General features: G+C 39.3%; 1 pseudogene; it reads left to right on the top strand.

Annotated features, from left to right (window-relative positions):
• The first annotated feature begins 7,640 nt into the window (after window positions 1–7,640).
• LOC110192758 (PR domain zinc finger protein 1 pseudogene) lies at window positions 7,641–9,662 on the top strand (annotated as a pseudogene).
• The last annotated feature ends 4,269 nt before the right edge of the window (window positions 9,663–13,931 follow it).

Here is a 13,931-nt window from a genome sequence, read left to right as displayed (position 1 = left end):
TGGGGGGGATGTTTAGGTGGTAACTCTGCCTAAAGCCTTCCTCCAGATTAGTTACTATTTGGTGGTGGGCGGGGGGGGGGGTAGCAGCCTAGAGCATGAAAAAGATTAAAAATAAGCTAGATTTTTCCCTCCAGGAACAGTCTTCACAGATCTTCAAGCTTTATTTAGAATTGTTCATAGAATCTCACAAAATTATAGACTGTTAGAGTCAAAAAGGACTTACCTTTGAAGTTGTCTGCCTCAACTCACTTATTGTACAAATGGTGAAATCCGAACCTGGAGAAGCTGGATGACTTGCTGAAGTCCACACAGCTGGTCAGGGGCACAGTGGAAACTGAACTGGGTCATCTGACAGTTTGCTGCTTAGAGACCCACTGGGGGCGTGATGCTCCTCCTAATGTTCAGCATGCCCAGCTAGCCCCATGCATGTGTCCATGTAAGGGCTGTCTAGACTTGCTACAGCAAGCACCATTATAAGGAAAATGTCCTTAGAAGGAAAAGGTATATGGAAGGGGCTACGTAGTTCAAAGAGGTTTCAATATAACCACATTTCAGTTCACTAAAATAAAACCTAGGACAGTCCCTTGGAGTATACAATGTTTAACAATCAGTCAATACTTGCTTCTGAAGCGTGTTTTATGTGTATTGAATGACTCCAGGTGTTTTGAAAGCTATAAAGAAATATAATGTAATCCCTATTCTCATGGAGCTTGAACTCTCACTGGAGAGAATCACAGAAAATTAGAATTTTAGAACTAGAAAGGATCTTAGCTCAAACTATGTTATAAAGGGAGAGACTGAGAACAGTTAAGTTCTCTGAGTAATTAAGTGACTTAATTAGGGTTACAATACTAGGAAGTGGAAGAACTCCCATTCAAACCAAGGTCTTCTGACCTCAAATCCAATTCTCTTTCTAATTCATATAGAAAGGAGAGATTAGTATACACACACACACACACACACACACACACACACACATCTGTGTGTGTATAAACATATGACTGGCAATATACCTTTTAAATGCCATTGTAGTTTTGGGAATCGATCAGTCCATGATAATTAGCTTGCTCTTCCAAAGATGTCCAAATATAGCATTCAAAATGCTATGTAGACCTATTTTGGCTGTGGCAGTGGCAGAATTATGTAGCACTGGACACTGATGCAATGCAGCATTGCAGAGACAGCATGGCTCAGGAGCTTCTAGGAGAACATTTGACCTGAGCTTTGAAGGATGAACAGAATTTGGAGAACTAAGAAGAGAAGGAAGGATCCCATTTCAGGTAGAGGGAACAGCATCGGCTAAAATATTGAGGTAGGAAAGCATGAGAACAATCTGGTAGGTAACAAAAAATTAAGTTGAGTTGGAATAATTTGGTTTGTGGAAGAGTGGTAGAAGAAAAGGCTGAAGAAGTAGGTTGGAGCCATTAGCTGGAGAGTCTTTGACGAGGTCCCTGGAGAACTTGAGGGAAATAGAGTTTCTATTCCCAATAGGTGTGAAATTCACCATTTCCTTTACTATCTGGCTGCTTAACTCTGGATCAGTTTTGTACATGACTTCGACCCTCTTCTTTGGCTCCTATTCCTGTTTTCCCTGATCAAGCTTTGTTTGCATAGTAATGCAGGATCCCCCACCTACCTACTTGACTCATCTTCACCTGATGAGACCACTAGATGCTTTGTTCTGCTGCTCAGCTGAGTTCCCCAGATTCGTGGCTGTTTTTATTTGTGGATTACAGCTTTCCTCTCCATATGGCATTCCTGTAACCTCTGAGGGCTTTTCAGCTGCTCAGACAGGTGCTACGGATCCAGGAGAATGTCACAGTGCTATGCTTATTAACCAACTCAATCCCTGGGTTTGATTTAGAGTTATGTTGTGTAATAGGATCTTTATATAACAGATTTAGAGCTGAAGCAGACCCCAAAAGGTCATCTAGACCAATCCTCTTATTTTACAGATGAGGAAACTGAGGCCCAAGGAAGTTAAGTGACTTGATCAAGGTCACACAAGTAGTAAGTAATGAACACTGGGTCTGAACTTAAATTTTCTTACTCCTGAGCCAGGGTTTTTTGTTCTGTACCTCTTAAATTCTTAGACACACTAATTTCCTTCAAGATTCAGCTTAACTGCCAATGTTTACATGAAGCCTTTCCTGATCACTAGCCCTAGTGCCCTCTATGCCTCAAATAATCTTGTCTTTATTTAGCATATATTTTTCTGAGGGTGTGTGTGTGTGTGTGTGTGTGTGTGTGTGTGTGTGTGTGTGTAAACACATACAGGGCAGCTAAGTGGCATAGTGGATAGAGTTCCAGGCATAAAGTTAGGAAGAGTCCTCTTCCTGAGTTCAAATCTGGCCTCAGATACTTAGTAGCTGTGTGACCCTGGGCAAGTCACTTAACCCTATTTGCCTCAGTTTCCTCATCTGTAAAATGAGCTAGAGAAGGAAATGGCAAATCACTCCAGTATCTTTACCTAGAAAACGGCCTATGAGATCACAAGGAGTTGGACATGACTGAAATGATACAATAACTATACATATACATATGTGTGTATATACATATGTGTATGTGTGCATCTGTGTTTCTGTGCATGTATATATATATATATATGTATATTCATTTATACATACATGGGGGTGTGTATACATATGTGTGTGTGTGTGTGTGTGTGTATATATATATATATATGCATATGACATGTGGTTTCTCCTAATAAAATGTATTTTCCTAGAAAACCGTGACCATTTCCCTCTTGAATTTGTATCCCTAATGCCTCGCAGCACAACACCTGGCACATATTAGGCACTCAGATAATTACTAATTTATTGACTATTCCAAGATTTATAATGCCAGGTGAAAGAGTTGAGATTTTACCCTGCAGACAATGGAAATGGGGAACAAGTAAACATTTTTGAGTGGAGAAATGCCATGATTAAAATGGCATTTAGTGACAATGGATATTTAGGGCTGGCTATCTTCAAGATAGTGTTATCCCCAAATAAATAGAAGGCAGCCTGTTCTCCCCAAACATGCCATTCCATATTCATAGCACCATAAGATGTGGAAGGGACCTCGAAAATCATTTATACCTGATTTGATATTGATAGAAACTGAAAATCAGAGTGGTTTAGTGACTTCCCAAGGTTACATAGATAGAAAGTGTCACAGTTGGGTTTAGAACCTTGATTCTTAATCTTGTGTTTGTTACAGTTGTTGTTCAGTCATATCCGACTCTTCATGAGCCCATTTGGGATTTTCTTGGCAAAGATACTGGAGTGATTTGCAATTTCCTTTTCCAGCTCATTTACAGTTGAAGAAACTGAGGCAAACAGAGTTAATTGGCTTGCCTTCAGTGACACAGCTAGTAAGTATCAGAGGTGAGATTTGAATTCAGGAAGAGGAATCTTCCTAACTCCAGACCCAGCACTCTGTGCACTGTACCACCTAGCTGCCTTCTAATATTGTGTACGTTGAAGATGCTTTCAGGCAGTATGTGACTAGTTTACTTACTTTAACGAGCTCTTTCCATTCTTGGTGATGCCATTTCAATACCAGAAATCAAACTGATACATTCAGAGTGAACAAATTGGGTGTTATATTTTACTTCTATTTTAAAATCCAGGTGCACATGCTATTTACTGCCAATTTTACCTCAGTCCAGGAGTAGCCAATTATCCTATTAATGCAATCACGTATCTAGAATAATGATCATGTTCAAGAAAAATCTAATTTCATTACACATCAGTAGAATGAAGGCAATTTATTTTCTCCTTTTAAAGATATCTGGTACAAAAACGAGTCATTTTCCCTTAGAGAAAGCTTTTGAATTCTAGAATTCTCCAATGATTTCCAATCATATTTTTCTCTACTCATAAATGGGGCAAGAAAGTAACAAAGTTGTGACATTTGGTAAGGCAGTGTTCTAAACAAAAAGAAAGACAGGGTAATGCATGACAAAAGTCCACAAGCAATTGAGAGTAGGATGTTTGGATTCTTGTTTCAAGGTAATTGTAGAATGCAAACGATCATGAGATTATTTAAAAGGCAAGATTAATAGCATCTTGAGTTGGGTAGCCATCTAAGAATGCATACCCTTTATTATGTCACTGTCACATGGTCCTTCAACCTCCACTTAATGGTCTATAGTGATGAAAAACCTGCTACCACTGGAGGCAGCCCCTTTGGATTGGCTCTGTTCATTAATAATCTCTTCTTCACCTTCCATCTAAATCAGCCTCTCCATCTCTTCCACCAATTGCTTCTAGTTCCATCCTCTGTCACTAAGCAGGAAAAGTCAAGTCCCTCTTCCACATAATAACTCTTTGCATAATTATTCTACCCAATTCTTCTCTTCCTTCAAACAATCTTCTGATGTCTGAGCCATCATGCTTAGCATCAAATCATGCTTAAAACATCACACATTTCAGATAGCTTTCAAAGAAGCCAATTACTGGTACTATGAGTGACAATTTCCATTGTACTAAGGTCTTGTGAAATTATTAGCATCTACACAATTGAGTTTCACAGGTATCTGAAAATTTCATAGTTTGAAGTAGGGATCCAGACTCAGGCATACATGTATATAAACACATCATACATATACATGAATGATTCTGGAGATATATATGTAACATATATATTACATATAATGTATATGCCTACATATAGACATATACACATATGTATGAATATATAGTATCCATGTGTGTATATCCTTGGACATCTATAGAAGCACATTGATGCTAATAATTGCAGTAGACCTTAATACAATGAAAATTGTCACTCAGTACCAGTAATTGGTTGCTTCAAAGGCTTATCTGAAATGTGTGATCTTTTCAAACATGATTGAGTCCCACAAATTATGATGGCCATCTATGGCCATATACATACACAAATACTATAACAGTTGTGATCAGAACATGAGGTTGTATTTATTATAACTTTTTTTTTCACAATAAAATTCTAACTTGGACCCTTTCAGTCTTTAATTTCCTTTTGTATGTTTGTCCATACGTGTATAAATTCAGCAGGAACTGCTCACCAGAATTTGTCACTGCCCCTTGGCCAACCTTAGCTCAGCTAGTTGCTAACTCTTGTTTCCAATGCATAATGTAGGCTAGGCTCGTGTGCCCCCTGTTCTACACCAGTCCTCTAAGTATAGAAAGCCTAGAAGCAGGGGTCAGGCAACTGTTTGGATAATTAAATCTCCTTTCTCTGCCTACTTATTCACTGTAATCCCCACTGGACTGTGTGTGATCTCAAGAACATGCTGTTTCTTTACCAGAGCCAACTAGTACAGATTGGTTGTTTGTAATTAGAAATGGCTCCCTGATTGGTATGTAGGACAGAACTAAGTGGAGATGTATTCTTCTATGTATTTATGAATGTTTATTAAGCATATACATTGTCCTTACTGTGTTCCCCCATTAACTAGAATGCAAGATCTCCTGTGAGAAGAGATTGTTTCATTCATTATATTTATATTTCCAGTGCTTAGCACAGTGCCTGGCAAACAGTAATAATAATAATAACAAACAGTAATAAAATAATAAATGCTTATTGATTGATTGATTGTTTGCTCCCAGCATCCTCAGGAACACAGAGAGAAGAGCAGGGCTCAGAAGGTTGTGAAGGCAGAAATAGAGGCCCAGAGAGGCTCAGCCACTTTCTCAGGGTCACACAAGTAGGAGGCAACAGAACCAGAACTCAGAGTCCAGAGCTTTGTCCATTCCAGTGATTATAAAACAAAGTGCTTGGTTAAATTCAAAACTGTCAGAGTTGATGGGGAAGAATTAGGCAAGACTTCATGAAAGAGCTAGTGTTTGATTTGGCCTTTGAAGGGTGGGCAGGAATTAAGCAGGTGAAATGGAACTGGTAAAAGCATTCCAGGCATGGGGAACAATGCAAGCAAAGCCATTAAGGTGGGTACTTGGTGTTACATCTTGGGGTCTCAGACAATGAATGAAACATTTCTCTTCCAGATCATGCCCTCTGATGGTAGGTATCCCTCAAGGTTCTGCTCTGGGTCCTCTTCTCCCTTTTTTACTCCTTTATGTGGTGATCTCATCAGCTTCCATGGATTTAATTACTATCTCTGTGCTAATGATTCTCCAATCTAGCTATCTTGCCACAGACTCTCTGCTGACCTCCTATCTCTCATCTCCAACTGTCTTTCAGACATCTTGAACTGGATGTCTAATAAACATCATATTCAAAATCAACATATTCAAAATCAAACTTATTTTCCCCACTAAATCCTCACCATCCCCTAACTTCTCCATTATTATTGTAAATAAGAACACCATCCTCCTAATCCCCCAGGTTCACAACCTAGGAGTCACCTAGGAATCCTCACCATCTCTTACCCCCCACATCCAATCTGTAGCCAAGGCCTGCTACTTTTACCTTGACAGCATCTCTCCAATATGCCCTCTTCTCTGCTGACACTGCCCCCACCCTAGTTCAGGCTATCATCACCTTGTGCCTAGATGATTGCAATAACTGGTGGTGGGTTTGCCTTTCTCAAATCTCTCTCCACCCTAATCCATCCTCCACTCAAAGCGTTTTCCTAAAACATAAGCCCACTCATGTCACATACTCCCCATCTTCCTACTCAGTAGATCCCAGTCACTCCCTATTGTCTCTTGGATCAAATCCAAAATGCTCCGCTTGGCATTCAAAGCCCTTCACAACCTAGTCTCCTACCTTTCCAGGCTTCTTACACCTTGGCACCTGCCATGTATTCTTAGATTGAGTGACACTGGCCTCCTGGTTGTTCCACAAACAAGACACTCGATCTACAGCTCTGGGCATTTTCTCTGGCTATGCCCCTGCATGGAATACTCTTCCTCCTCTGCTCTTATTATTGATCTTCGTGGTTTCCTGTAAGTCCCAACTAAAATCCTACATTCTACAGGAAGACTTCCCCAGCCACTATCAATTCTAGTGCCTTTCTTCTGTTTCTATTTATCCTCTACAACCTTGCTTTGTACGTATTTGTTTGCAGGTTGTCTCCCCCATTAGATTGTAAGCTCCTTGAGGACAGGGACTGTCCTTTAGTTCATTTTGTATCCCTAGAATTTAGCACAGTGCCTGGCACATGGGAAGGTTCTTAAATAATGCTTATTGATTTATTCATTGATCATTTTACTCTAGGCCCTATTTTTTCTTGTTGTTAATTCCTCACCTGCCCTCTAAGCAGCTGGGGCTGTGGTAAAGAGTGAGGAGCCAATGGCCTCTCATGTTCTTAATTATTCTTTGTATCCCTCTAAATCTTAAATCCTGTCACATACTGACTGGTCAAAAACATATCTTACCTATAATACACTCATCATCCTGAGACTGAAAGTTCTGTAACACTCAGCCCTCCAGTGTTTCTGTGAGACAAAAGCAGTAAGTGCCACAGTACCTGTCTGGGAGAGAAGTGAGAGAGAGACAGACAGAGACAGAGACAGACAGAGACAGATAGAGACAGACAGACAGACACACACACACACACACACACACACACACACAGACAGACAGAGAGAGAGAGAAGCCATAGAAAAAGTTAACCCTGGAGATGTGAGTCAGTCTTGCTCTAAGACAGCAATTAAAAGAACAAAGAAATGTTTACTGTGTAGAAATGAGTATGACTTACCTTAATGTTGGATTTTTGTTTGGAAACCTTGTGGATACAACCTTGGCTGCCATCCACTGTAGCTCTGACACCATAAATTTTCCAACCCTGGTTGAGAGGGCAGAGAGAACCATGAAAACGGACATGGAAGATGCTAACATGACTGTGGACAGAGGCAGATTTTGATGAGAAGTGCACATACATTGTGGATGAGCACCCTGGGATTCTGGTGCTGATGGAAGCACTGTCATTCAGGTGGAGGCATCTTTGACAAGGAATCTGGTTTTCAAATATGCAATGAACTTCAGAGTAATTAGTAATAAGCAAAGAATGCATACCAAAAGGAATACTTTTTGGACCCTTGGTAGGTGAAATCTACAGCAATGATACAGTTCCCAAGAATGCCAATAGACAGTATTTTGGGTGGATCTATTCTAATAGGGAGCTTCACCACTTCATCGATGGCTTTAATGAGGAAAAAAGCAACTGGAGTGTTATACGAACCTTGCTCACTCTGTTCAGGAGCAGAATCTGGCTGCAGGAAAAGAATGAACATCTATTTCTACACTATGAAGCCAATCCCTTCCAGCCAGGAACCTCTTGTGCAGTACTGTTGGGACTTTGCAGAAAGATTCCACTATCTTTCCTCCAGAGAGCTGGTAAGGATGAACCTCACTTAAACACAAGTCAGTCTATAGCAACAAAGCACTGAGGAAAATGAACTTTCCCCAAAAAGTGTCCTAAAGATGAGAACACAGTGTGAAAGAAATTCTGAAAAATGATTCCAGCCATTCAAAAGGAAAGAGCTTCTTCCATGCTAACATTTCACTCATCACTCTAGAAAAGGACATGGATAACTTGAGGAAAAACTGCAGCTGTGAAAGGCCTAGATGCCTTTGGACTATCTACCTGATCCAAGCTCCCAGTGCAGAAGACTTGTTGAAAGCTTCTTGGCCCTAGGATAGAGAGACCTACTTCCATTATTCACTCCCCCATGCTATCATCCACCACTCCTAGCCCCTCAGCAATAAGTGGTCCACCAAGGCTTGAAAAGCTCCAACTCTCATGGTAGCCTGGGGGACATGATTTCACCATTGGCTCCCATTTCTCAAGAACATTAATAATCGTACCCTTACTTGAATGCACACCACAGCTCAGAAGGATTGGGGTCTTACCTTGGCTATATATCACTTAGTTATCTTTCTCCAGCTTTCCTCTCTTATAATGCTCATCATCCCGTTATCTTTACCTCCATATGGTATGAGCTGTAACAGCCTGGGTACTGTGAACAATATAAATTGTATCAATAACTTCAGTCTCTTCCAAAGGCTATATCCAGTCTATGGTAATACACTTAGCGGAGGAGGCAACTTGCCTCATACTCTGTTCAACTCAGCTACTCTTCCAAATTCATTGCGCTCAGAAGTATCCTGGAAATTACTACACTGAGAGCACCCCAGAGATCTGCACACCACAGTGCCTTTCTATCATGAGCGCAGACACCAGCATGAAAGACAAGCCATGTAGCCCAACTAGTGGGTCCCCAACTGCTGGGACAGCTGTCACATACAAACACATGATACAACCTAAAGATGCCTCAGCCATGTTGGCAGCCAACAGCAGTGAAGGTGCCATGAATCTCATTAAAAGCAAGAAAAATCTGACTGGTTACAAAACACTCCTATATCCACTGAAGAAACAGAATGGAAACATTAAGTACGAGTGTAATGTTTGTTCCAAGACTTCTGGGCTACTCTCAAACCTGAAGGTCCACCTTGGAGCATGCAATAGAGAGCGACCCTTCAAACGTCAAACTTGCAGTAAGGGTCTCATTCAGCTTGCCCACCTGCAGAAACACTACCCAGTCCACACTGGACAAAAGCCTCACGAACATCACATTGGTCATAAGTGATTCACCAGCACCAGCAATCTTAAGACCCACTTGTCACTTTACTCTGGAGATAAACCATACCAAAGTAAACTGTGCCCAACCAAGTTCATCCAGTTTGTGCACCTGAAACATACACACACATGTATTTACATATAAAATTTTAACTATGACTGGGCAAGTCAGGATGCCAGTAGTAAATTGCTTACACATTGATTCCAATTCTGCAAAGCTTTCTTTTATGTATTTATTTATTCATTTATCTATTCATTCATTTATTTATTTATTTAATTGTTTATTTATTTGTTCATTCATTCATTCATTCATTTATTGACTAGGCAATGGGGTTAAGTGACTTGCCTAGGGTCACACAGCTAGTGAGTGTTATGTGTCTGAGATCAGATTTGAACTCCTGACTTTGGGCTGGTGCTGTATCCACTGTGCCACCTAGCTGCCCCACTGTAAAGCTTTCTTGACATCACAGATGAGTTCCCTCACACTTAGATGGAACTATGAAGTTGCTGTAATCTCAGGGTACAAATTAAAAAAGACTATTGTGTATATGTATTATACATACATACATATATATGCGCTTGACTATGTGTTTTGAATATGTTTGTAAATGTTTCCCATTACTAACACAACCTCCTATCTATAACTATTTTTCAATGTTAGTACTTTATAATTTATTATGTAATTTATCATTCTAAAAGAAATAATTAGAAAGTGTTTATAATAACTGGAAAAATCATTGTAATTTGAGTATAAATGTTTATTTTTCTTTGTCTTGTGGCCATTCTTTATAGATATTTTTCACACATCTATCTAAATTAAGGTGAAATTAAGATTGGAAAAACAAAAATACATTGCTTCAGTTAATATGCCTACATACTAAAAGTTTGAGAATGAGGCTTTGTGTCACCAAAGGTGGATATGCTGAATCATACTTGAGATCATTTAGTTTGAACAACATCGTGTCACTTAGGGTAGACGTGCAGAATTACCAAATAACAATTTGAATAGTGGCAATATAGAAAGGAATCCTATATCTGCCTCTCTGTAGGTAGTCCAGACATTTTTTTTTCTCTACCTACAACTCTATCCAGAAAGGTCACATGACAGGCAGGCCTTGTCAACCTGACTTTTATACCCATAAGTAGGAGTGGTTCTTATTGGTTGATTGGAGGAATTTGTTTTGTTATTGTTTTGTTTTTATTTTTTTTCTAAAAGCAGTACAAACCCCCAAAGTTGCCCCAAAGATCCATCACAAACTTCCATATAACTTTGCCATCTCAGTGTAGCAACTGAAAAATATGATGATGATAAAATGCCGTGTTTCAAACCACTGTTAAAAGCACAAGTGGTTTTTGTGGGTGTTAATTTTTCAGGTTCTAGTTTGGGGTGTTTTGTGTGTGTGATGTATATTTTAATTTCTAGATGTCAGAATTACTTTCCCAGAAAGGAGTCTTTGGGGTAGAAAGGCTCAGTCCACATTTTGAAAAACTAAGCAAACAAACAAAAACTCAAAATGGGTATCTTCTTGTCTCTGGGTGGAAGTAGGTGATGAGCATTCCTGTTCCAGCACATCAATTTTGTTTTGTTTTCTGTAAGACTCAGACTTTCCTCAGTATTTGCATTTGTACATTTTGTGGTTAATTTAATTGAAAATGAAAAGGGCATTGAAAAGTCCTTCAACAACAATTACCTCATAGAGTATGTCCAGCAGTGCAGGAAATGCTGTTTTATCTAATGCTTTGCTACTTTAGAGAAGAAACCGAGTGTGCACAGAAAACTTAGAATGTGTTGTTACTTTTTTAAAAGTTTCCCTCTATCTCTTTAAAATTAAAAAAAAAAACACACACTGAAGGACTGGGGCCAGAAAGGGGATAGGGGTGGGGGTGGAAGTTAGGGAAAGGGTCATGAGTATAGGGTCAATTAAGTATATATTGTACTCCTCTTACGTGAAAGGCACTGTGGTGAATATATAAATAATGGAGAAAGTGCATGTCTTCAAGGAACTTAAAATCCACTTAGGGAGACAGCATAATACACATAAAATTATGATTACCAATGGGGCCATTTTCTGGGAATTTCATACTAATGGGGCCCCAAAATTCAGGGAAAGGAAAGGACACTCCCCTTCCTCCCACTCTGAACCAGTGCCACTGACGACACTTGAGTGATGGGCCAGAAGAAGACAATCAGAAAAGGGTTATCGTATTACTTTTTTCCTTTCTTTTCTCCAGGTGCATGAATGTGTTATTTTTTTCCTCACTTTTCTCAGATCAAAGATCCCATGTTGGCATTTAAGGTGTAGCAAAGAATGACTTATATTTATACATTTTATTTGTACCATTATACTATGCATGTGTGTATGTGACATTGTGAGCCAAACCACGTAATAGAAACTAATTTTCATAAAAGATGAAAATCAAACCTTTTTAGAGGATTTTGCATCACATGTGATGACCTCAAACCCAGGATGATGATGTGTTGGGCATTTGAAAGAATCTTAATATGCAAATGTGTATACTTCCTTTCTGTAGGTTATAAGGTCCAACAGCGAAGACCCCAGAAAGCGGAAATAAAAATCCCACCCTACATATGTTAACACCCCAAAGACTGGAGGATATGAGTAAATAAAAGATCTTTGAGTGTCAGGGACAGCCTAATAGAGCTTTATTTCATTTTGCCATGTCTGAGTTATATGGTCATGCCTACTGACAAGAAGTAAATCCCATTATTACACCCATTACCACTCAGTGTACATTATCTTTATGTCCTTATTACTTATAAGTCTCTGTTCAGACCATTTCATAAGTTACAGGATTTTATGATGGAAATAAAAATGGCTAGTAATATTGACAACTAGTAGCCAAAACTCAAGACAACCCAAGGAAATATGTAAATGAAGCATTTGCTAGACAAGTTTTTTGTGTGTGTATGTATATGTGTGTGTGTATGTGTGTATGCATGTGTATGTGTGTATATATATGTATACATATATATATACATATATATATGTATTTATACATATTTCTACCTCTAGGAATAATAAGGCAGACAAATTTACGTGTAGCAATGGTGGCTAACAAACAGTACTTAAATGTAGATAAACCAAAGTATCACTACTCAGATACACCGGACACACTTTTCTTATCCTCAACCTGTTTTCCCTCCCCCACTTTTTGGGCATTTAGTGCTTTCGTGTTCAAGTTTTTCAAAGATTTATGCACTGCAGCTTTAAAATTTTCAAATACTTTTTACTGTCCACAGTTCTCCTGACCCTCCCCTGTTTAGGCCTCTTACTTGTGAATGTAGCAAATAATCAGAAGTGGTTTTGCTTTTCTCAGAGGAAAAACTGACCAAAGTTAATTGGCTTTTTACTTTGCCAGAACAACAAACTATATTATGTTTATGAACTGGTTTACATTGTTGTTTACATACAATTGTCAAAACGTAAATTAGGTATAAATGCTCATGCTTTAAAATAATATATTCATCATCCGAAATACCCATGTCTTCTGTGTGTTGGGAAAATAATTTTAACAGTGGACAAATGGTCCACCTCCCCTGCCTCTGCCCTTCACTTGCTCTACTTTCTTACTAACTGACTCATTTCTCGTCTTGCCAACGTGGCTTTTGTTTGGGGGGATAAAATTAGTTTGTGGGATAAATTAGTTACTCTCCCCCACTTAAAAAAAAAACATAAACTCTTATACCCTAGAGGAGAACTAGAGACTAGCTAGTCCATTTCCCTTCTTTCCCATTTAATTCCTTCCCAAGAAGGGCCAAAGAAGGCCTCATCTAAAATCTCAGCAAGTTCGTGGCAGAGCTAAGGCTAAAACCCGGTCCTGGTGAATGGCTCCTCAGTCCACTGCTCTTGCCATCCTACCATGCAGTTTCTCATACACCATTTCTTGAAATCATCATTTTTCTCGGACAGGATCCCATAAATCTGTATAGAAACCTCCATCAACAGGCAATAAGATACAGGGAAAGATTGTAGTATTTATTCAACAGTTGTAGTCCTGAAGTGACTCTGTGCAATTGTTAGCAAGCAGGCATATTTGCAGTGAAAAACTCTTGGGGAGCTGATCAAAAGCACCCGCCCACACTTTATTCTTATGGAATGTTTTAAGAGACTCAATTGGCTCAACCCAATGTTGGTTTTTCACTTCTGTAAAATAGTCAGCAGTTAAACTGATGCTCCGCAAGGTCCATAATCACTTCTGCCTGACTGGAAAAAAAGCAAGCATGATGTATATAAAACACCCACACAGCCTTAGGAAGTCCTGATTGTGCTGTGGCCTTCCTTCATGTATGCTGTGACCATAAGGTCATGGGATGGATTTCTCTAAGTCTACATGGGAAGGGGAGAAATTGTGTTTATTTGTACACAGGTAGACAATAGACATTCCATAGACA

The sequence above is a fragment of the Phascolarctos cinereus genome, unplaced genomic scaffold (assembly GCF_003287225.1).
Source record: "Phascolarctos cinereus isolate Bilbo 61053 unplaced genomic scaffold, phaCin_HiC Scaffold_3;HRSCAF=262, whole genome shotgun sequence".
Classification (NCBI taxonomy): domain Eukaryota; kingdom Metazoa; phylum Chordata; class Mammalia; order Diprotodontia; family Phascolarctidae; genus Phascolarctos; species Phascolarctos cinereus.
This window is presented reverse-complemented; position numbering and strand designations above follow the sequence as displayed.